This window comes from Anser anser, assembly GCF_964211835.1.
Source record: "Anser anser genome assembly, chromosome: 3".
Taxonomy (NCBI): Eukaryota; Metazoa; Chordata; class Aves; order Anseriformes; family Anatidae; genus Anser; species Anser anser.
Genome location: NC_139722.1, coordinates 61,250,224 through 61,272,014, shown reverse-complemented (window position 1 = coordinate 61,272,014; position 21,791 = coordinate 61,250,224). Strand labels below are relative to the sequence as shown.

Sequence of the window (21,791 nt, the reverse complement as noted above, 5' to 3'; positions counted from 1 at the left end):
ATTAATTAAAAGTGAATGATATCAGTGACATTTCATACTCTGCATGTAGTTATCTGTGTAAGAACGTCTTGTTATTGCTCAGTGCATATGAAATACAAATCATCTTCCCATCTGGGTAAAGCAGTCAGGGACTCCACAGTACAGAGCTCCTTAAATTGGCATGGAAAATGAAAAGGAAGGGGAGAGAGGCCAGAGGAAGTAGTCCGGTGTTGTTTAGTCACAGCTGCAGCAGCATCTCACAGGAAGTATCTCCAGCCAAAAGGGAGAGGGGTGGTCCCCCTTCCAGTGCTCTGCCCCTTGCAGTGTTGCAGACCTGTCTGCAGGGTGTTACAGCCAAGGCATATGCCTCTCAAGAAAGCCTGAGATGTTGGAGCGAAGTAGTGAATCATGCGCAGTGACTACATCTTCACTGGGCAGGAATCCTGCAGGCTTGATGCTGTCTTTGAGGTGACTGACACGATGCAGGTGGGTGGTGAGCAAACAGCTTTCAAAGCTCCGCTAGCAGTCAGCACTGCAAACTTCAGTGCTTGCGCAGTGCACCATGATTTCTTCATTGCAGCCTCCCTTTTGATTCAATCAGATAACATACACTAACAAGGCGAAGAATTTCTGCTTATCAGTTACTAATAATGCCAACGTTAGACACAACAGTCGGCCAGATGAAGATAGTCACTTCCAACAAAGCTTGACCATGGGCTTTGCCCCACACTTAGAAGGAGGGAGGATTCTTCAGCAATACAGCAGGGCCAAACTAAGGCTGTGTTTGGTTTTTAAAAGGAAAGCAAAATTATGCAGATGTAGAATTTTGGGAGGCCAGATGGATTGTATCTGGAAGTGTTTATCATTTTTAATATTTTGAAACCAGATGTTGATGCACAGACATTGCTGGTTGCAGCCATAGGAAGCTGTGTTAGAAGGACACTCGCTAACCTTTGGTAAGAAATTACAATGTTTTGATCCAGTTAAGATCAACTATTAGTACAGAACTGGCCAACCACTGCTGTAAGCCGTTAAAAAAATAGGAAACAGATGCTCAATAGAAAGAAAGCTATCAGCCATAGCATTCCTGATCTTTTTATAAAATGTAAACTTAAATACTTTATGTGTCCTTTAATGAACTGCTATGGAACAACTTTAGTAGTCAAAACATTTCATAAGATTACACAAATGCAATTTGTCATTTATTAATATTTCCACAGAAGTGGTGTCCCTGGGAAAAAGGGCACAAAGGTGGCACATGCCAGGTGATAAATGTAAAGCATTTCTGTGACAAGAGCTCAACGCAGATCTGATACTCGTAAGACTGATGGAATTCTGATTGTAGGAAAGCAGCAGCTTTTATCCCTCAAGTAGACTGTGGCTGTGGGGGAAGGAACAGTCCCATCTGCATTATGAGGCAACATATATAAATGTTAACAACTGTATGATAATTGATCATATTTGCAGGAAAGACAACCACAGCAGTGCTCAGAAACTGCAAATGGAGTAGAAGTAGAGATTTTGCTGTTGCAGCCCATTCTGTTGTTAGGTTGAAGGATTAACTATGCTTTTCAGGTTTTGTTTTTTGTTTTTTGTTTTTTTTTTTTACCATTTTGCAAAGCCTCATTTTCCTAACTGAGAACGGTAATGAATGGCTGGCCCACATCAGTGCAGTGCCTGCTGCCCTCCTCAGAACTGTGACTTCTGTGTCAGAGGAAGAACAGAGCTGGACCAAAACCCCTGAGTATGTAAATAGTCTGAATTCCCCATGTCTTCACTTATTTCTTCAGAATGGGAATAACGCTTACCATCTCCTGCTACTTGTTCACTTCAATAATGACCAATAATCAAACATTGCCAAGTTGCTTTAGAATTTAGTGGAGCCCACACAGCATCTTTTCCTTCAAACTGCATTATACAGATTGGCTTGCTTCTTCAAGCAAATTGGACAGCTGGATCCTCCTCCCATGGGGACAGCAGAAGCAAGTTAAAAAAGGAAAGACATCTTCTAGGTATTTCTTAATGTGTGCTGGAAGCCAAGGAAGAATGATCCTTCCTTACAGGAGGGCTCTTTTGCAAAGCACCTTTGGAGAAGCACTTAAAATATTGCCTGTCCTGACTGCTTTGTGCATTGCCCCATGCTCTCATGGAACAGGGAACAGTTGTGGGCAGGCAATGGGATGAACAAAACAATCTGATCTGTGTGATCCTTCTGCATTTCCTTCATCATATATATGGCCTGGGGGAACACTTAACTCAACAGTCAGGAGCATGGCTTAATCAATCATAAAGTGATCTGAGATGGGGCTAGGTTAAATATCAGTAAAAGACAGTTCAGAATAAGGTTATTTGTTCTCTTTTGTGGCCATATAGGTTGGGTTCAGAGTACCATAGGTAGTTAGTCCCATTGTAGCTCAGGCCCTCCATCCTACAGTGTAATCATGGGAGGAACTGACCAACAACATACCGTATACCTAATAGGGATTCTCAGAGCTGCTGTCCTGTTGTGAATCGTCCCAGCTGATTCACATTTAAAAAATTCAATTTCTCAAACGGAGCAGCAGTAGTTTGTTAAAATGTTGGAATGAATTGCTGCACAACCAAAATAACACTCCCCAAGATCTCCTCACCATTCAGCAGAGCCTCCAGTGTTTATCATATGAATTCAGCACAACCACAAACTAGTTTTTTTTCCTTTTGTCTTTTGCTCAGATTAAATGTGATTTCCACATGGGGCAAAGGGAAGGGATACCTCCTTTGCGTGTATTTTAGCAACCAAATAATTTAGTCTTTTGTTCACAAACAAGCTGCTTCTTCTCTTCTCCCTGTCCTTGTTTTTGGAGACTATCCCACATTTCTGTTCATGCTAACCAGAGCTATATTACATCTGGCACTGTCCCTGTGATTGCTCAGGCAGCTGGAACAAGTTAGATTGCATTGTTTCCTATGACTTCCCCTTGCATATCGGTTGCCATTACTCCACCTCTGCTGGAGCGCTTTTCCATCTATGTTCTCTCCTTCTGTTCTCTGCAAACTGCCAGAAGTCTTCACTGGTTCTTCATTTCCACTGTGAAGCAAAAATATCCCAAAACAGATGCTAAGGAAAATATACTATGACTTTTGGGCTAAAGCAATACACATTACAATAAATGCTACTGCACTGCTGCATTTGGGCCTGTCTCTGTTAAAGACGGGCATTTTCCTTTCCTGAGGGAGCACAATGTGAGATGCTTTCCAGTTTTTTGGTTTTTTTTTAGTTTACTAATCTGAACACTTCCAAGCGGCGTCCTAAACTCCAGGTCCACGGTTCATGTAAAGCAGCAGAGACATGCAGCTAATTTCTTCCCTCCTAGGTGTACCCACGTGTGACCCACCCCAGGCAGACCCTAGCCCAGGCGGGCTTTGTGGCAGATGCTGCCTTAGTTTGAGTTATCACTGCTCTATGGCTCTTGTGTTCACACCTCTGGTTTATGACTGGGGCTACCACATGGGATGGTGGGTTTTCCTCACTGCCCCACAAGTGATGGGCTGGAGGCTGTTGAATCCCAATCTTTCATGGTTACAGAAGAAAGAAGGCATTGGATTTGATGGAGTATGGGTAAAGTGGAAGATGTATACATTTTTTTATAAAGTACAGATACACCCCAGCCATTAATTTCTGGTCCAGATTTGGATTACTATTGTTTATTTGTTAAGTGCCAACAATGTGCTCAGTGCGGTAGAAGACTTGAAATGAAGACAGTCCCAGCCCTCAAAAACTTGGATCTGAATTTCTCCAAAAGTCAGAATAGGGCTTAGATCAGGTGTTCCAGTTCAGGCTCATCCCCATTATGAAGTGGTGCTGAAAAAATCCAGATGTTTAATAAATAATCACTGCGTTTTCTTGTAAAAATGTAACATTTATTGTAAATGACTAATTTTTTTAATGAATATTTTGGAAATGACATCTATGTGGAGAACCTATAAACTGCAATAAATTGTACAGGGGTTGCCTGATGTTTCTGGGGGCTAAAGAGAATGGAAACTCTTGGCCAAGATGATGAAAAACTTTCAGACAAGCCAGGGAGTGAATGTCGATATGGTGTAATCTTAGGCATCCATTAAAGGTTTCAGGCTACATTATCTGTATAAGTGCTGAACAGGCATGGACTGAGGCATCAGAGCCTGTTACAGCAAATAAATGTTAAGGCTGAGCAAAGCTCATGTGTTAATGCACATTGGGAACTGAGGATCTCTCTTTCTAGCTATTTGCCATGAAATAAAATGATGCACTTGAAGAGGTAAAGGCATCCTTGTAAAGCATAGTCAGGAAGGAAGGGTTTAACTTTCTAGTGGGTATGTTTGGGCTTTAGGGCTCAGCCCTTTGTCCAAGCCACATCAATCCAACCTACTCATGTATGAGGTGAAATCCTCAACCATAGAAAAGTGGCACACAACACGTGTGTGTGTGTGTGCAGCCTTTACCTTCCTCTAAATTTGCACCTCTGCTCCTCTCGGATTCTGGGCCTCAAACACTTTGCATTTAGCATGGTAGTTGACAGAAAGTGCAGATGTGTTAGATGTGTAACCTGCTTTAACCAGAAGCAAATCCCTAGGTGTTCTAGCCTTAAACAGTCTATTCCTCATTACTACTCCTTTGACAAATAAATTCAGTTGACACATATGACATGATACAAAGCCCAGGGAAAGCTCCCATTGATTTCCATGTCCTTTTGATCAAACTATCACAGGGTAGAGAATTACTTAAATTTTAAATAAGATTTATTATTAAGGACAAAAACCCACCACAGTTTTGCACATGTCATGGGAGAAAGCAAGCACCTGTTCTGGGTGATTTTATTCCAAGTTTCTGTGAACATTTTGTTCAGCTTATTTTTCTCCCATATTCCTTTTTCTCCCCGTCTCCCCATACTGGTCACCTCTGACGTTGCATTAACATGACTAATCTCTGGGTGGAAAAATTACATTCCACTGCGGATGTCTCTAGTCTGAAGCAGGGTGAGTGACACACCTGTGTACCAGACCTACGGCGTTGTTTAGTGTGGATAATAAATGAGTGGACGTGATTTGTTCATGGAATGTGTACAATTACAGGCAAATACTGTAAACCACTCAAAAGCCTTTCCACCGGGACAGATCCTCCTGTCTTTACTCAGACAAGATTCCCACCACTTCCCTGTCTAAACACAACCTTATTTGCAGTCCAGGTTTATCGCGGGCAGTCGGAAGGCAGGGGAGAAGGGGAGAGGTGCTGCTGTCCCTGTAGTGCCGAGAAGCGGCTTTCAGGTGGAGCTCAAGGGTGGGATGACCCCTGCTGCTTCGGCTGGGAATTGCCGGCCCCCGGAGCTGCTCGGCGTGGGAGCAGCAGCTCCGGTTGATGGCAGTGATTTCCACAGCTTCACGGAAAGGTGTGCGACTTTCTGCTGATTTCCACCACATATTGGGGGAGCTTTGGAGAAGAAGATGATGCTATAGCCTCTTTAAAATGCGCTCAGGTGAGCCCTCCTTAGCTCCGTGTGGGTGACACCAGTATCCCCAAGGTACCAGCAGTGGCTGCAATCCTATAATGGTCAGACCAAAGCTGAGAGCTCTTGAAATCCCCTTCAGCCGGTGAGCTGAAGGCAGGGGCACTGCTGCACGGGGCGGAGGGAAAGAGAAGCCGGTCCAAGGCAGGTGGGCACACAAGCAGAGCTGCCTGGGTTTTCTGGCAGACCAAATTCAACAGGTTGCAAATACTGAGTACAAACAGAGGTAAGTTTAAGATGCAGAAATTTCAAATTCACATCCAAACCTTTTTCAGAGTTCAGGTAGTTAGAATCACAGTTTCAGCAATCACAGCAATATCTCCTGGGATCTCTCTGCATGAGAAAAGGGGAAATATGGACAGATAGTGTACTGCAAGTATCCATGGGTTTCAACAGGGTAGGCAAGAATGATCACATCAATGTTCACCTGTGTCATGATTTTGGCAGGGATGGAGCTAATTTTTCTTTTTGAGGCTCACGCAATGCTGTGGTTTGGATTTGTGATGAAAATAGCAGTGATACCAGAGGGATGTTTCAGTCGCTGCAGAGCAGTGCTCGCACAGAGCCGAGGCCTCTCCTGCTCCTGGTGCTGCCCGGCCAGGAAATGGGCTGGGGGTGCCCCAGGAGCTGGGAGGGGACACGGCCAGGACAGCTGGCCCAGGCTGCCCAAAGGGATGTCCCACACCGCGTGGCGCCGTGCTCAGCAGTAACAGCTGGGGGAAAGGAGGAGGAAGGGGGGTGTTGGGGTGATGGTGTTTGTCTTCCCAAGAAGCCGTTACGTGTGACGAGCCCTGCTGTCCTGGAGGTGGCTGACACCTGCCCACCAATGGGAAGTAGTAAGTGCATTCCTTGCTTCGCTGTGCTTGCACACCCAGCTTTTGCTTCACCTGGTGAACTGTCCTTATTTCAACCCATGAGTTCTTGCACTTTTACCTTTCCCACCTGGGGAGAGCGAGTGAGCAGCTGGGTGGTGCTGAGCTGCCTGACGGGGCTAAACCACAACAGCCTGTGACCTATAATGGTTTATCTCTGCTTTCAGAGGCTGGCCAATAGGAGAAATAATACCTGCTTTCCCAGGGAGTTTCAATGTGAGGCAGAAAGGGAGGCTGGCATTCATCTCAACACAAGACCATGGCTGGAGAAGGCAACTGCCTTCCAGCAGCCTCCCAGCAGCACAGATGGCTCAGGAGCGGTTTGTTCCCCCAGTGCTGCTGCAGTAACAGCTACACTGATCTCATGCCCTGACCTGTCCCAGCTCTGCTCTGTGCTTCTCCCAGACCAATTTCATCCCCCAGAGCTCTTTGTGCACCTAGTCCAGTTTGTCACTGAGGAGAGGCTATGCTTCCCAGCTTCTTTCCCCTTAGCTTTTCTTGTCCCTCAGCCAGCTCCACAACACATCTCCTCCTTTGCCCACCCGTGGTCCTGGGGACTCCCAGGGTGATGGCAGGAGGGTCCTCAGCCCAGAACGCAATGGAGGAGGGGGAGGAGGAGGAAGCCCTGTTCTGGTCTTGCCCAGAGGCTTCCACGGTGAAATGATCTGCCCCAGCCTTGTCTCCCCTCCAAGTCACACTGGCTGCAGGACTGGGAGATACAAGTCATTTACGGCAGTCTCTCATTATTATTATTATAATTATTTTTTTTCAGTAAAAGAACTAGAAAACAATTCTTAAACGAAAATGTTTAGTTTCTCTCTCTCTCCCCCTCTAAATAAATAGAAAAAAAAAAAAAGTCTCTACAAAGTTTTGCCTTCTACCTGGAATTATTTTTCAAAAGCAGAGAGTTTATCTCTGCACTTATCTTTTTATGTCCATCCCTTTTCTCTTCCAAAATGTTTCAGGATTCTTCCGTAAATTTGAGAAAGAGGATTTTCTGACCAACATTAGTAATATGTCTCCATCTGAGATTACTCTAGTCAGCCCAGAAAGTCAATGGGTGCATTAGTAACTGCTTCCAGGCTTTTTTATTTTATTATTATTTTATTTTATCTCAGAGGTGTTATTGAGATACCAAGTATTTCACAAAGTCTTTTGCCAAAACATCATATTATTAAAATCAGTTCTACTTCCAAAATGAAAAGCTGTAACCTGCCTGCTCTTTGTGTGAGGAGGTGAATGGGAGTGTAGCCAAAAGGATCAAGGGATATCATCCCAAACTTCCATGGATGTCTTCCATGGACTGAATTGTAGAAAAATTTGTTAGGTACTAAGTACACAAATTGTATCCCATGTTTCTGAACATTTAGATTTCTGCTATTAGCAGTAAGTTTAAGTCAGCTCCTAGAATAAACTGGACAATTTGATATTGCAACACTGCAGTCCATATCAGTTTGATGTTCTTTCCACCAGTTTTACTGAGATGCTGTGTAGCAGGAAAGACTTACAGAAGTCACTGTAGTTAGAATAAATAACACAGATAGACTATAGCTAGTCTCCTCTCTTTAGAGATGAGAGGCATTCAGTAGTACCCTATTTTTCAGGAAAGAAATTAATATATCTAGCCTCACATCTCTCCTCAGCACAGCAGATGCTCTCCATCAATTGAACTGAAGTATGTTGAAAGATGTAATAGCACTGGCAAAGTCTTTTAGAGACCGACAACTACTGTGAATAATGCTATGACTAAGCCTACTATTTAAATGGCTGACGTCCAAGGAATTTAAGGGTATCAGATACCTATGAGATTGGCCCACCAGCTCTGTTTCACTTGCTTCTTCTAGAATAAACCAATACAGAATATTTGTGACACTGAAACAGGCATATAAGAGAAGGACCACAGCTTGCTTAAGGTTGCTGGCAACTTGTTTTACTATTAAGCCTCTCTACAAAGAAGGGTATGGGAATGCTGTTTCTTTTTTTAAGTGAAGGAAAGTGCAGATATCCAAATCACTGTGTCTCAGTATGCTATAACGTCAATAGAAAGGAAACTCATTCAGTGAAAATACTGTATTTTTTTCTGGCTTCTTTGAAAATCCAGTCGTGGCTCCAGAGGTCTTATGGAATGTCTCCTGGGAACATCTCTATGGCCAGCGTGTTGTCTTGTTAAGCATCGGGTGATAAAGTTACAGAGATCCCAATCTAACCATTTATCTCCGCCTGTTCTAACACGTTGAGAGCTGGAAAAGCCCCACACACTGCAGCACAAACTCTGTGGACCACACTCCTGTCATCTCTGAAGGCTCTTTCTTTTACTTCTATAGGCAACAATAGGTCTAGTCTGCTTTGCTGATAAATTATGTGATTTGTCTGAGACATAAATTTGGCTTACAGCAGAAGCGTTTGCCTGGCTGAGAGGCGTACTGTAACAACAAATGTACTTATTGGATTGTCTGCCACCACTGAAGTCATCGTCTTCCGGCTGAGGCCAAATGTTACAGTGCACATGTCTCCCCTCATCTCTCAAGCAAATCACAAGACTGCTTATACAACTCCCAGAAAACTTAACTGCAGATAGTATGCTACGGAGCTGACACTTCTGTAATGTTACACGTGCGATCTGAGTTTATTGGAGGATCATCAGCTTTGGAGACAGCAATTCCAGGAGGTTTTCTTGAGTAACACTCTCAGACCCTCACTACCTCTCAGTAAGTGGCCCATGGGGCCATGCAGTGTAATCTTCTCTTCAAATGACCTCCAAGACATTTTTGCCACATCCTAGGGAGATGTTCGACTAGTCCCAAAGGAGGGATAATACCAAGGCACAATGGATTTTTAATCCCTCCACCTCCAAACTTGCTCAACCATTGTGAAAAGGTTATCCCTTGGTGTGCCTCATACATCAGCTGTAAGGGCCATAGTCAGCTGAAATTCTGTCAAAATCACTGGATCCAGCGTCCTCTATTGACTGGAAGCACCTAACACAAACACGAAATGAGAGAAATGGTTAGAACTGTTTTAAAAGGAAAACAATAATCCTGAAATAGCTCAAGTGCTTGATTAGAATTTAAGTAGGAAAAAGATAATTTTTGAATGCACAAATGTAGAAAACAAACTGGAGACTGTGTCAGAGACTAGAATCAAAGTAAATTATAACAATACTGCATGAACAGAGATATTCCATCAGTAACGGGTGAAAAAGAGAAATATCTAAATGTTGTTTCATCTATTCCAGGCATCTTTGCTGAATGCAAAGCTATGCACTAATTAACTTCTTGAAAGGTATGAGTAAGAAGATACCAGATAAAATTGCAGTATTAGTGTCAAGTACTACTAAACTTTTATGACATGCCATGTCCATTTGACAGAACTAGACAATAATTGTTATTTTACTTTCCCTATATTCCGTATTTCTCTTTTCCCTATAATTTTGTACAGGCAATACCAATAAGATTGAGAAAACACATTCATAACAGAGAGATACATTTTCAAAACAGTTATAGCTGACCTGTAATTTTGACTGCCAAGTAAAGTTTTGAGGGAAAGAGCATGACTGATTTCAGAAAAGACTAGATTTTTACAAGGCAAATAAAAATATCATCAATTCTGTAAGTGCAGGTAGTTAATTATACTGGTGGCCAGCCTGCTTTATTAAACCAGTAGCTGCTGAAAGACTGCTGGAAGAAACCTTTTCAAGATGGGGTACAGTCTCTACATCTTTCCTGAGAGCTTTTTTTCTTTTTTTTTTTTTCTTTTTTTTTTTCTGGAACTATCTGGTGATGGTCCCTGTCAGAGACAGAAGACTGTACTTGATGGGCAGTTGGCCTAGTATGTCTTTTCATAAAACACATGGCATCTACCTAAGTTCTCCTGAAAAACTTTGGAAGAAAGACTGAAACGACTCACACTTGTGAAAGCATCCACAAAGCCTCAAAGCAGGAGGCTTCCTCCTTTGAACAACAGCTGGAGCTGACCACAGAGAGCTAGTGAGGGAGTACAGGTCTCAGAACATATGGACCTGGGTTTTATTCACTGAACCTTTCAATTTTCTTCTTACTAGGCTTTGTCCCACGTTGGAGATGGCTTTCTCAATGGACAAATGATATAATGAGCTCAGGGTTTTTAAGAAACAAAAACAGAAAGTTTTTCAGGGGAGATCTGTTTATCTGAAGAAATGACTGCAAGTAGGTAAGTGAGCTCCTGCTGAATGGTCAACAGAGGAGAGTGGCCATTGCCACAGGTTTGGGACTGCTGATGGTTCTCTGACCGCCTGCTCAAATCTGTAGGAAAAAAAAAAAAAAAAAGGCAGTCTTCTTTTATTTGGTCAGCCTTAGTACCCTGAAGAAGCCAAAAATACATAACTGAACATGACTTTTCCAAACCAGGCATTAATGCTACATAGCACAGATCTGCTGTGAATGGGGACATGTGATCAGCCATGGAAAGGCAAGCTGGACCAGGAGAAAGGCTCTGCATTTGGGAAGTAATGTACACACTGAAAACTTTTGAGGAACTCTGGACTAAGTACAACGATGGAGAAATAGGAAAGAAGCTGTCAGCTAGCATCAGATTCCAGAGTCTACATGCTCTATTATTCGGTCTGTTGTTTTTAACGAAGCAAATATCAACACGATTGTTTTGTTTCTGACTGTTCTAACAAATCCCAAAAGTGAGAAAAATGTTCTGGCTTCTTCTCCTCATTACACTTTCCTGAAATCCATGAAGATAAAGGCTATGAAATTGTTTCCTCTCTAGATAAAAATGTGTCGTGGAGACTGATTGTGAATTTACTACTGTGACAGTTAAGAAAGAAAATTTAAAGGAAAAAAAAAAAGGATTCTAGTTACAAGGCTAGGAGTATAATGGGATGATTTATCATGACAAAATTTTCCTTGTGATACATCTCTCTGTTGAAATCAAGGGTTACTAGAGATAAAGAGGTTCACCCTCTTTTAGTTCAGAAATATACTTTAGCAATGTTAACCACTTCTTTACACCCCTCATCCTCTTAAAAACATTTAAAAGAAGCTGTTGTTACAAGGTCCAATGGATGCTTTCTATAGCCAGATGTTTTATTCTGTAGTGTTATTGCATCACCACAGAAATCACTGCTGTTGTGTCACTGCAGCTGTCACTATTGCAGAGTCTTTGCAGCAGAGATAAGCTTCATTAACCCTGGCTGTCAGTGTGAGTGCCAAGTGTCTGTGGCTTTGCATGCCTGCATGCAGGAACTGGCATCTATAGGTGCAAGAGCTCAGCTGTGGACTACCAGTGGAGGTACATGGGAGGTTGAATTGCCTTCATGGGAGGTTGTCATTGCCTGCAGCAATGACAGCGAGCTGAGGGAAGTAAGGAACCACATGTTCTCTGGATGTTTTCTGCTCTAACATAAAACCACAGAGTAGAGTCTGATGGCTGTTCAGCAGAAGGGAAAAGAGATGGCTGCCAATTAAAGATACATATTCTACCGACATCTATGAAAATGGCTGAATTGCCAGATGGAAAACCAGCAAAGCCTTTTTCAGCAACTCCTTAAAAACAGCCTGCTTTCATTATACATGCACACCACCTTCTTCCCACGGAGCAGAATAGAAAAGTTCAATGAGGAAGTAAGAAGCTGTGTGGGGGCTTGGCCAGAGAAGAACAGGCATTTGATTTAACAGCAGGTACAGGCAGGGAGATGAGGTTAGCCTGGGATGTGTGATTCATGTCCTGCCATGTTGTGCATAAATCACTTAATGCTTCAGCGACCTATGTGTTAGAACAAAATAACAGCACCTTTCCACGCAGTAGGAAAAGAAGCAAGCTGTGGCTCTCTTAAAAGCACTCTTTCTGGGCTTGCTCAGCACCACATCACTCAGAGTGGGAATCCCATGAAGGGCTTCAGTTTGTTGGGAGACTGGATGATTTCCATTTTCTGGTAATTTAATACAAAGGGAAAGAAAAGAAAGGAAAACTTCTGATCGTTAAATACCAATCATGAAGACGCTAGCTGCCTACTCTGACTGCTCTTTTCTACAGGATTTTTGAGAATAACCGTGCTGGGACCCAGCAGTAAGTAAATGAGCCAGGAGAAGGTCCATGTTGTTAACACCTCTAAGCAGGCCTCTATGAACATGATGTGAGTGATGGGTGATGGTGTATTTCAGAGTGTGGGAACAAGTGACGTGTAAGAGGTAAATAAAATACTTCTCTTGCCATTCAGAATGGGGGGTGTTCAGCACAGCTGCAGTGAGGTAGGAGCCGTCTTGGGAAACCACATGTAAACCATAGCCTGGGATATGCATCACCATTCAGAGTGTTTAGAGACCCTCAATAAAACCCAAACTCTGCAGAAATCAGTGTACAAACCTCCAACAAATTACACAGGACAACTTCCCACGTGGCTTCCACTATTCTCAGCTGTAGCTTACAAAAGGGTCTCTGCTTTTATCCACTTCAATGGAAATGACTGAATCCTCCTCACTTTTCACAAAGGGATGTGCACTGGATTTACAGGCTAGATTAGATTATAACAAAACCCCATAGATGCCGGGGCATCGCTGCCTCTGCCTGTGTTGTGAATGCCTCTGCTTGTAGATGCCTGCGTTACATCCAAGAAAACACCATGGCAGCAGCTTTCTCTTTCCTCCCCATGCAGCCTGGTGCCAGCAGCACAGACGTGTTTCTCTGTGCTGCTCCAGGATCCACAATGCAGCATCTTCCCTGCTTACACCTGACGTACACAGGAGATGCCAGGGGCGTTCTACACAGAAATTAATGAGGGGGCAGAGACCAAGTTTTAGTGTGCAAAATGGGGGTGAGGGTTTGAGGAGGGAAGGCAGAGAGGATGAGGAAGACTCGTGGTGAAGAGGAAGGGAAAGACTGGGGCTCCCACACAGCTATAACTTGAGGTGGATCCTTGACAGCATCTTGAGGGACTGGCTGCCCAGGATGGGACAGATTACTGTCCTTCAAAGGAAGGATCCCAAGCGTTTCCTTAGCTCCATGCTGCCACATGCCTGGGGGTGATCTCTTTCCCTACCTGTGCCCCACTGCTTTGGCTGCCAGCAGCAAGGGGGGCAGCCACCGCGATATATTATTTATGTTGAATTCAGGCTTATTATTGCATGGCATTCCAGCACACAGACTCCACAGCATCTCGTGGGGAGATTGCTGTGTGATGAATAGACTGAGAAAGGCCAGGCAAACGGTATTATTATAACACTACATAAATATGTTTTTTTTTTTTTCATTTAACATTAAAACACCTGATTTCCTTTAACATTGTAAACATGTCACTTTATTAGGTCTGGGAAAGCTGATGAATTTAAAGGCATTTTCAGCAAGCAAGTGGCAGCCTCTCTGTGCTTTATTTTGAGGTGAAGGAAAGAAACCTTTGTCATGGCAACATATGGAAGACTGAAAAGGACAGGAAAAACTTGTAACCCACTTTGAATTCTCCTGTAGAGAGGGAAGACTCATCCAGGTGATACTGGTGGAAAACAGAATATGGGGGAAATATGGGATACAATCTACTTGAAAGAGTTGGCTCAGGTTCTCTGTTTTGTAGCTAATAAATTCATCTTTCAGGAGGAAATTCAAATAAGCTGCGTTTACTAGTTTTTAAGAATGAAAATGAATGCATTAATTATGTACAATGTTACCATCTGCTAAATGAGGCGATTTTGGCCAGCGTTTGGAAATTTCTTCCCGGACATGAAGTTTAAAAACAAGACTTTTCAACCATAAAATTACTGCCCTGTAAAAGGATAGATAAATGTCTAAGCAAGTGCCTCATTACTGTCAGAGAAATGATTTGTTGTTTCATTTTACGGTTGTTTTCCTGGTGATTAGAGCGAAGGTTGAGTCAGCCTTTCCATTACAAATAAACTGCTTTTAAGGAACTGCAGTATGACCAGAGAAGAAAACTCACTTTGAGCATTCAGGCAAAGGGAAAAAAATTAAAAACACTGGCAACTGCTTGGATTTTTATGAATACCACTTGGGCTGAGAGGTTCTTGACTTCTTGAAGACTTGTGAATAGGTTCTTCCCTGCTAGGACCCCACTAGAACCAGCTTTGTCTAAAGAAGATGTAAAAGCAGCTCAGTAAAGAAAAAAGGAACTGGGGTGGTGGCAAGCTGAGAGGTTGGGTGAGCAGGATGGGTGCCCACCTCGAGAAGAGACCCGGGCAAGGTTGTCTCTCCCCACTCCCAGCCTGCCATGGGGGACAGGCAGCTACGTGGACTCCGGTTTGGCAACCAGGCAGCTTGATTTTGAGCACAAACTTGCTTGTGATAAAAAAAAACTTGTTTTAGTTCCCAGTGAGTAACAGGAGAAGTTAAGCTTTGGTAATTACCTTACCTCCATCATCTCTCAAGTGTCAGTGGCCTGTGGTAATTGTTGAGAATAGGATTGCATTTCATAAATCAGTGTACATGTGCTGTTTGAGCTGAGCAGCCCTCCCCTGCATTTGGCTCTATTCCTTCCCTCCCCTCCCCCTCCACCCTGTCTCCCCCCCTTTTTTTAGCTTGTATTTCTTTAAGCATGAGTGACTGCAAGGCACAGATGTCATTAAGATTTTCTGGTAAATACTCCTTTGCGTAGACTGAAGAAGTGTAACACATGTGCCAGTCATGGCTTGTCCCATAACACCAAACAACATTAAAAGTTTTATGTGTGAGAAAGATAGCATTTGGAGCTGATGCACTCTTGTAAAGACAGCATTATAGACAGCTAATGGGGGCATGCTGATGAGATAAAGGCAGAGATCTCCCGCTGATGCTTCACAACCATGTGGCAGCGGTATTTGCTGACAATCTACCTGGCAGAGAAAAAAACATCAAAGAGGGCTGATGGGGCAGGGAGACACCAAATTGCCCTAGCAAGGAGATACGTGACCTTGCTCATCAACATGCTGGTGAAGGCAGCAGGGACAACCTGCAAGAACCTTGCCTTCCCTCAATGGGGCTGCTGAATAATGGGGATGGGATCACGTACTAGCAGGATACACCTACTAAACCCTGTAGATAGATGAGGAAGGAAAAGGCATTTAATTGTTGCTATCTCAGCTCTTGCCAGGAGGAATGAGCTGTGTGTGGAAGGACTAAGCTTGCAGCTGGACCAGTATGTCCAGTTCTGTACACAAAGCACAGCCCGAGGGGGACAGACCAGGACTGCATGGAGATGGCAGGAGAAGGCACAGAGAAGGCCACACAGGAAGAGGAGTGATTTTGCCACCAGAAGCAACAGCTTTCATGCTGAAGCAAGTTTCACGGGGCAATACACACACGTCTGTCACCAACAGGACAGCAATCAGCATGAGTGAAAGAGAATATTCGTTTGTTGCTAAAAAAATTCTCAGAAGATATCAGTTTCAGCCCCCATTCACTACTGCCTATTCCCACTGGATAAACTGTTTATTCCAGGAGAAATATATATATATATATATATGAATGAAAATAATCTTTATAGCCCATTAGTGTGTTGCAATAGCAAGGGATTAAATCAACTGCACCTGATTGTTACTAAGGTTTCACCATAACAGCTAACTATTTCCTGGAGAATTAATTTATTTAAATGTCTGTGTGCAGCAGATGTCATGTGGTTGTGAATTGTGGTGACCCTCCTTGGGTTGCAGAAAGCAAACAGCTCAGCTACCAGGGCAGATATCCCTCCCCTGCCCTCCTGTTTTGGGTGCGGGTGCCCAGGTGCTGGCAGGGGGCTGCAGGGCCTCTGTGAGGCAAGGGCTGGGCCCCGCAGACACGGGTGGACACCTCGGGACAGCATGGGGCAGGAAATATGGCACAGACAGAACAGGAGGGATCAGATAAGAGAGAGAAACAGCAGAGGGAACACCAAGGTTAGACAAGGAGGAGGAAGAAGGAAGAGTTGCTCTATGTTGCTTGGCGGCCTGGGAGGCCCACAATACTAAACGTGCTGTCTTCATATTAACCCAACTAGCTGTTCTACACACACCAGCCCTCAGCTCCACTGACAAGGAGACACATCTATTCCATGTGCTTCTTCCACAAACCCCATAAGGTCACTTCTGTACTTCTGTTCCCACCCTGGAAAGGCAACTCTGCTCACCTTGCTTCCTGGGGCTCGGCAAAAGTATATGGCATCTCCTGCCTGTCTGCTCTTGCAAAAGACAGACGTGCTCACAATTGTGCTGGATGTAAGCAGAGTGGCAGAGAGAAATGTTGGCAGCCGTGCCCACCAAAGGGAGAGTGGCACATCTGGCTAAGATGCTGCCTACTGCTGGTCCTGTGCACGCTCCTCTCTCCTATAACGCCAGTATCCCAAACAGGCCTGGAATCATAGCTGCAGGGGCTCAACTTGGTAGCCCATGTGGCGTAAGACCACTGGGAGCCTCTTTCTTTTCCCTGCAAAAGCTGTAAGGAGCTGCTACACTTTCAAGACTATTTGGGATCCTAATACACTCACCCACAGCAAAGAGCAGCTATGGTGTGAGCAATGTGGTAACAGAGAAGTGTGAAAACAGAGAAACAAGGCAGCAAAGGGATCAATCAAACCCACGGACTAGAGTTGGTGGACAGTTGGAGGAGCAGTGCTGCTGTGTGGGGTGGGGATACAGAGCACAAAGAACACAAGTAAATTTGTCCTGTGAAACAGGAGAGATCCCCACACTGCACAGACAGAATGCTCTTGCTGGTTATTTTCCCATGCCTTATCAGCCTGTTCCCACCCTGCAGGCAACCAACCAGCTCGCCATAGCTTCTCAGTTGTTAAATACTGTCCAGGAAGTTTTCTATTTCCATAAGCCTTCACAATGGGCATTCTGGCTTTAGAGCTGGGAAAAGAGAATTATTTGTTTATTTGTTTATGTGTTTATTTATTTATTTATTTATTCCAATTCTTCTTCTCTTCCTTTTTCTTCACTTTTTTTTTTTTTTTAATTTATTATTATTATTTTCTGTTTTCAGAAACATTCCTGTTCACTATTGGGACCAAACCTTTATGAGTCAGAAGATTGGAAATCAAGAAGATACGAACCCAGATAAGATTTAAGTATATTAGGATATGGAAAAACAACAGAGGCTTGATATCCCATCTGAAATCCACAGTCACCAGGCTCTTGCAATGGCTTATACTTTTTTTATGTCTGATCCGATGTGCTCCTGATTCATTCTTTCTCTACACAGGTGAATGTTCCATTCATCAGTGTTGGTATGTACACACATTTTGGTTTCAATGAGTCAAAAATTTCTAATATTTTCCAAATATTTCCTTTTTATTTTTTATTTTTAATATATATAATAGAAAAAGTATGTGCTTCCTGGTGCACGGGAGGTTGTATAGTAGCCTAGAAAACATGAATCACTTTCCTTTTGCTGCTCCTCTGCTGTACTTCATTTTCCCAGACACTGAGAACACAGCAGAAAAAGCAAGACTAATTAACATCTATTCTCAACCTGACTCCTTGGTATGATCTAGTTCATTTAAAATCCATATCCTTCATGCTCCTCTGCTCTCTTGCTTTATGTTTATTGAAGTGCATATGTGAATTTCTAATTTAGATGGATGTTTGATGACTAATTCATCTGTGAAGTTTGAGAAATGGTGCTTTGTGTGACAAAGGATTTTCTTTGCTTATCCAACATAATTAATAATAATAATAAAATTGTGAAACTTGCTCATGCTTTCTCCCTGTTCTTCCCAACCAAATAAAAAATCCCCCTTCATTTTCATTGGTGGTTTCAAGTCAAAGCCTCAATCTTTGGAATATCAAGCGTTGAACCTTGTAGAGAAAATAACAGGCAAAAATAAACTATTGAGATGTTTTGACTTTGTCAGCATTTCTCCTACTGACTGGGCTTTTGGCAACTGAAACAATTCCCTCAAATTTATAAACATTTGCAAAATGTTTCAGAATCCATTATTTGTTTGGAAAAGAGAAAAACGATCAAACAAGTCATCCATAAATGTGCATGCCCTAGTGATAATATGCATCAGCATACAATGGAAAGGACACGTAGCAAATAATTCCAATCTGAATTTCTGCTTGGTTTTCCTTGGAGATTCACTATAGGTAATGGATACCTATTGCATTATTCACTGCAAGGAATATTTCTGCACCCAAATGAACAAAAGTTATTTCTCCATCCATGCTTATTTTCAGTATAATATTTTTACTTAAGTTCAGTGCTGCAAACTATCATGTGCCGGACCTATTGACAGTCATGGAGAACACCGAGTTTCAGAACAACGAGAAATGAGGCTAATGCTGTGCTATAATCCAGACAAAAGCTGTTAATGTTGAAGCCCCAGATATCTCATTTTTTTATCCCGATGTTTAAAAGGGAAAAGTTCTGATATCTCCCACAATTTTTAGTGGTAGAGAAAAAAAACATTTTCAGCCTACCTTTTAGCTCAGTCTCCTGAAGTGGTACTGAATATTTATTTCTCTTCTCTAGAGTCACATCTAAACCCATCTGAGAGATGAAATGTTAAATCTACTGTTAACAGTGTATCAGTCTGCTCAGTAGGTGAGTCTTATTTGTGTTTTGTCCACTCTATTTTTGATGTATCTTCCTTCTGGTTCCTCAAATTGGAGTTGAAGGCAAATGTACCACACATATGTTGCATATTACATTCCACTGTACCCAGTAAACATGAAGAAATTTATTACATATTTTTAATTCACTTGAAAATATGCACAATTTTATAAGGTTTTTATTTGTCAATAAGCATTTTCAGTATTGTGCAATATCCAGATAGCCACAGTCATCTATACTATGTTGCAAATAACACATAAATTTTACCCTGTCTACTGATGGACACTGGGAGAGCATAGACATTAAAATTAAACAAAGGAACAGTTTATCAGAGAAAACAGTGTCTTTGTTATCACTTGGGAATCTTTACACAGAAAACAGTTGTCTGTGTAACAGAAATGCTTTAATCTAACTCCTGGGAAAAATCTGTTTATGATCTGCCTCTTGTGGTTGAAGCACTGTGGTTACTGAGGATCTGCCACTTCCGATGTTGTTTCCAAGACTGTAATGTCACATCTATGTGTGCTGATAATCTTGCAGCCCTGCTTTTGAAGTGACTGCCTTAAAGCCTGTGCAAGCAGACTGCAGAGGCACTGCATCCTGCAAACCAAGGCCAGCTCCTGACATGAAGCACCACTCTCAAAGACACATACAAAGTTTCACGAGGCTCAGCTTTGACTGGAACGGCCACTTGCTCCTCAGTAGCTCAATCTGTCTCCCAAACAGTCCGTGCTTTGGAAGTAATTGTCCATAAGAAGGATATTAGCATAGCACTAGTAAGTGAATTGGTAAGTGAATTTAAATTAATGTGTTATGTGTCTAGGCTTTCAAATTGGTTCTGTATTTTGGCCATCACAAAAAAATGCATTGTCTCTCAGGCTGCAATCTGGAACAAAACATCTACTGGCTTTGGTAAGGAAACTTCAGTTCCCCACAAAGGCTGCACCTTGCAAACAGTACACAGAGAAGCCAGTCTTTACCAGACCACAAGGTCACGGGGTTGTTCCTGACATGGATCACTGAGATATCATGGACATACTTAAGAAGAGTTCAAAGTAACACTCAGTTCCCATAAGAGGCATCCTGTACTGACGATTTCAACCACAAACCAAACATCTTGCAACATAATATAGTGCAGAAAATGACATTTCCAAGTGTATTTATTGAGAAATAGTAAAGATGTACATAATTTTACAAGCTTTTAATTTTAATTTACATTTTCTTAAATTATGTAGGCCCTAATAAACTATAATCTAATACATGACAGAGACCCTTGGCTTCAATTATATCTCAAAAATGCTGCTTTTGCTGGGATTTGGCTCATGTCACTTCAGCTCCTCTTCAGAGATACTAAATACCACTTTCATTTAAAGCATATGCATGGTATCACTCTTGTAAAGTAGAGATGACTTTTGAACCAAAACCCTGGATCTGGATACACCCTCACAGCTAAACTCTAGACTTGCTGTTGTGTGCCAAGTCCATGTTTCCCATAAAATCTGCAGTTCTGATTGGCCGTGGGACTTCATCTGCTCTGATATTATGTGTGCTTGTATACAGGATTTTGGGTTGGCATCTCTCTTGTTAGTGCTTACACTGGAATATACTCTGCATCTACTGTGGATGTAAACACTGCTGCTTCTATTGAAATCAGTTCTGGGAGCTAGCTGCCACCTATACCTTTGTTCACTATCTCCATAGGCATCTAAAAAGAAAAATCATTTTTAGCTTTTGCTTCCTCTTTTACTGATATACTGAGCTACATGGAGTTATATATCTATTACGTTAATACTTTGTGACTGCGATCCCACTGTGTTTGTATTCTGCAAGCTGACTATTCAAATGCCTAATGAACATTCAAGTTCTGTACTGACTGAAAACTGCTAATCAGCAAAAGGCATTATATCCTATACTTCATTTTCACAAAATACTTGCAAACATGACATTGTGCTCAGTCTTGGTTATTCAGGAGAGGCAGAATGGAAGGCAGTTTCTGATGAATACGCTGTTGAATTAAAATGCACTCAATGTCAAAATGACCAACCTTCAGTTTAATCTACTCAGGCCCATCTGAGACAGTCTGACATGACTACAACTCTGCCTTGCTTATTTTCTCCTCTGTATAGTTCACACAGTATATTATGATTATCAGAGTAAGTTCTTTCTACAAGGCAGTCTTGCAAAACATAGTTTCATTCAAAGATATATATAACAAATTTTGCATAGGAAGAGAGTATTTGTACTCTGAAATTTTGCTTTAGAATTTTAAGATTATGAAGGTTTTTGAGATAAATCTTTGATTTTCTTGTGCATTTTTTGTGGATTTTTCATTTTTATAATTAACTTCTGCTACGTTAAGACACAGAATCCTAGTTAAAATCAGAACTTTGTCTTGTTCTGAAAAACTTCCATCCTTTTACCTCCATCTCCTCTCTGAAAGTCCGGTATATTAATTGAGCCATACCTGCCATGGAGAGTTAAACACAACTCCACTGCAAACCTTTTATAAGAACTAATGGTTGTTGCTGGTTATTGTTTGTTCTTACTTCTGATTTGGAAAAGAACACTGAAAAGCTGAAAAAAAAATAACTGAGAAATAAAATTTCTTCATGCATTTAAATAACACTATCACTTGTAAGAAACAAAAAAAAGAAAAAAGAAAACAAATATAGGCTACTTCACCATACCAATTATTACTTTTTATTTTATTTTATTTTTTTAAACAAAAACTTTTATGCTGAGATTCTCATGTGATGTTCTGATGCTGGAACTTGAGAGGGGCTTTTTGTTCAACCTTTTTCCTATTCCAGTAGAAACCCATTTTTTCTCACCTGAAAGACTATGAAAAGCTGGTACCACAGGTTTTATGAGAATGTACTTCTAGGCCAAATTTGACTAAGCAAATACTGTATAT

General features: G+C 42.0%; 1 long non-coding RNA gene across 2 annotated transcripts; it reads left to right on the top strand.

Moving 5' to 3' along the window:
* The first annotated feature begins 99 nt into the window (after positions 1 to 99).
* LOC310896719 lies at positions 100 to 21,544 on the top strand. Of its 2 annotated transcripts, none has more exons than XR_014581774.1 (4): positions 100 to 465; positions 17,306 to 17,549; positions 18,797 to 18,868; positions 19,418 to 21,544. It is a non-coding gene; the product is annotated as an uncharacterized lncRNA (long non-coding RNA). The 2 variants fall into 2 exon arrangements; XR_014581775.1 differs by lacking the exon at positions 100 to 465 and adding an exon at positions 3,434 to 5,474.
* The last annotated feature ends 247 nt before the right edge of the window (positions 21,545 to 21,791 follow it).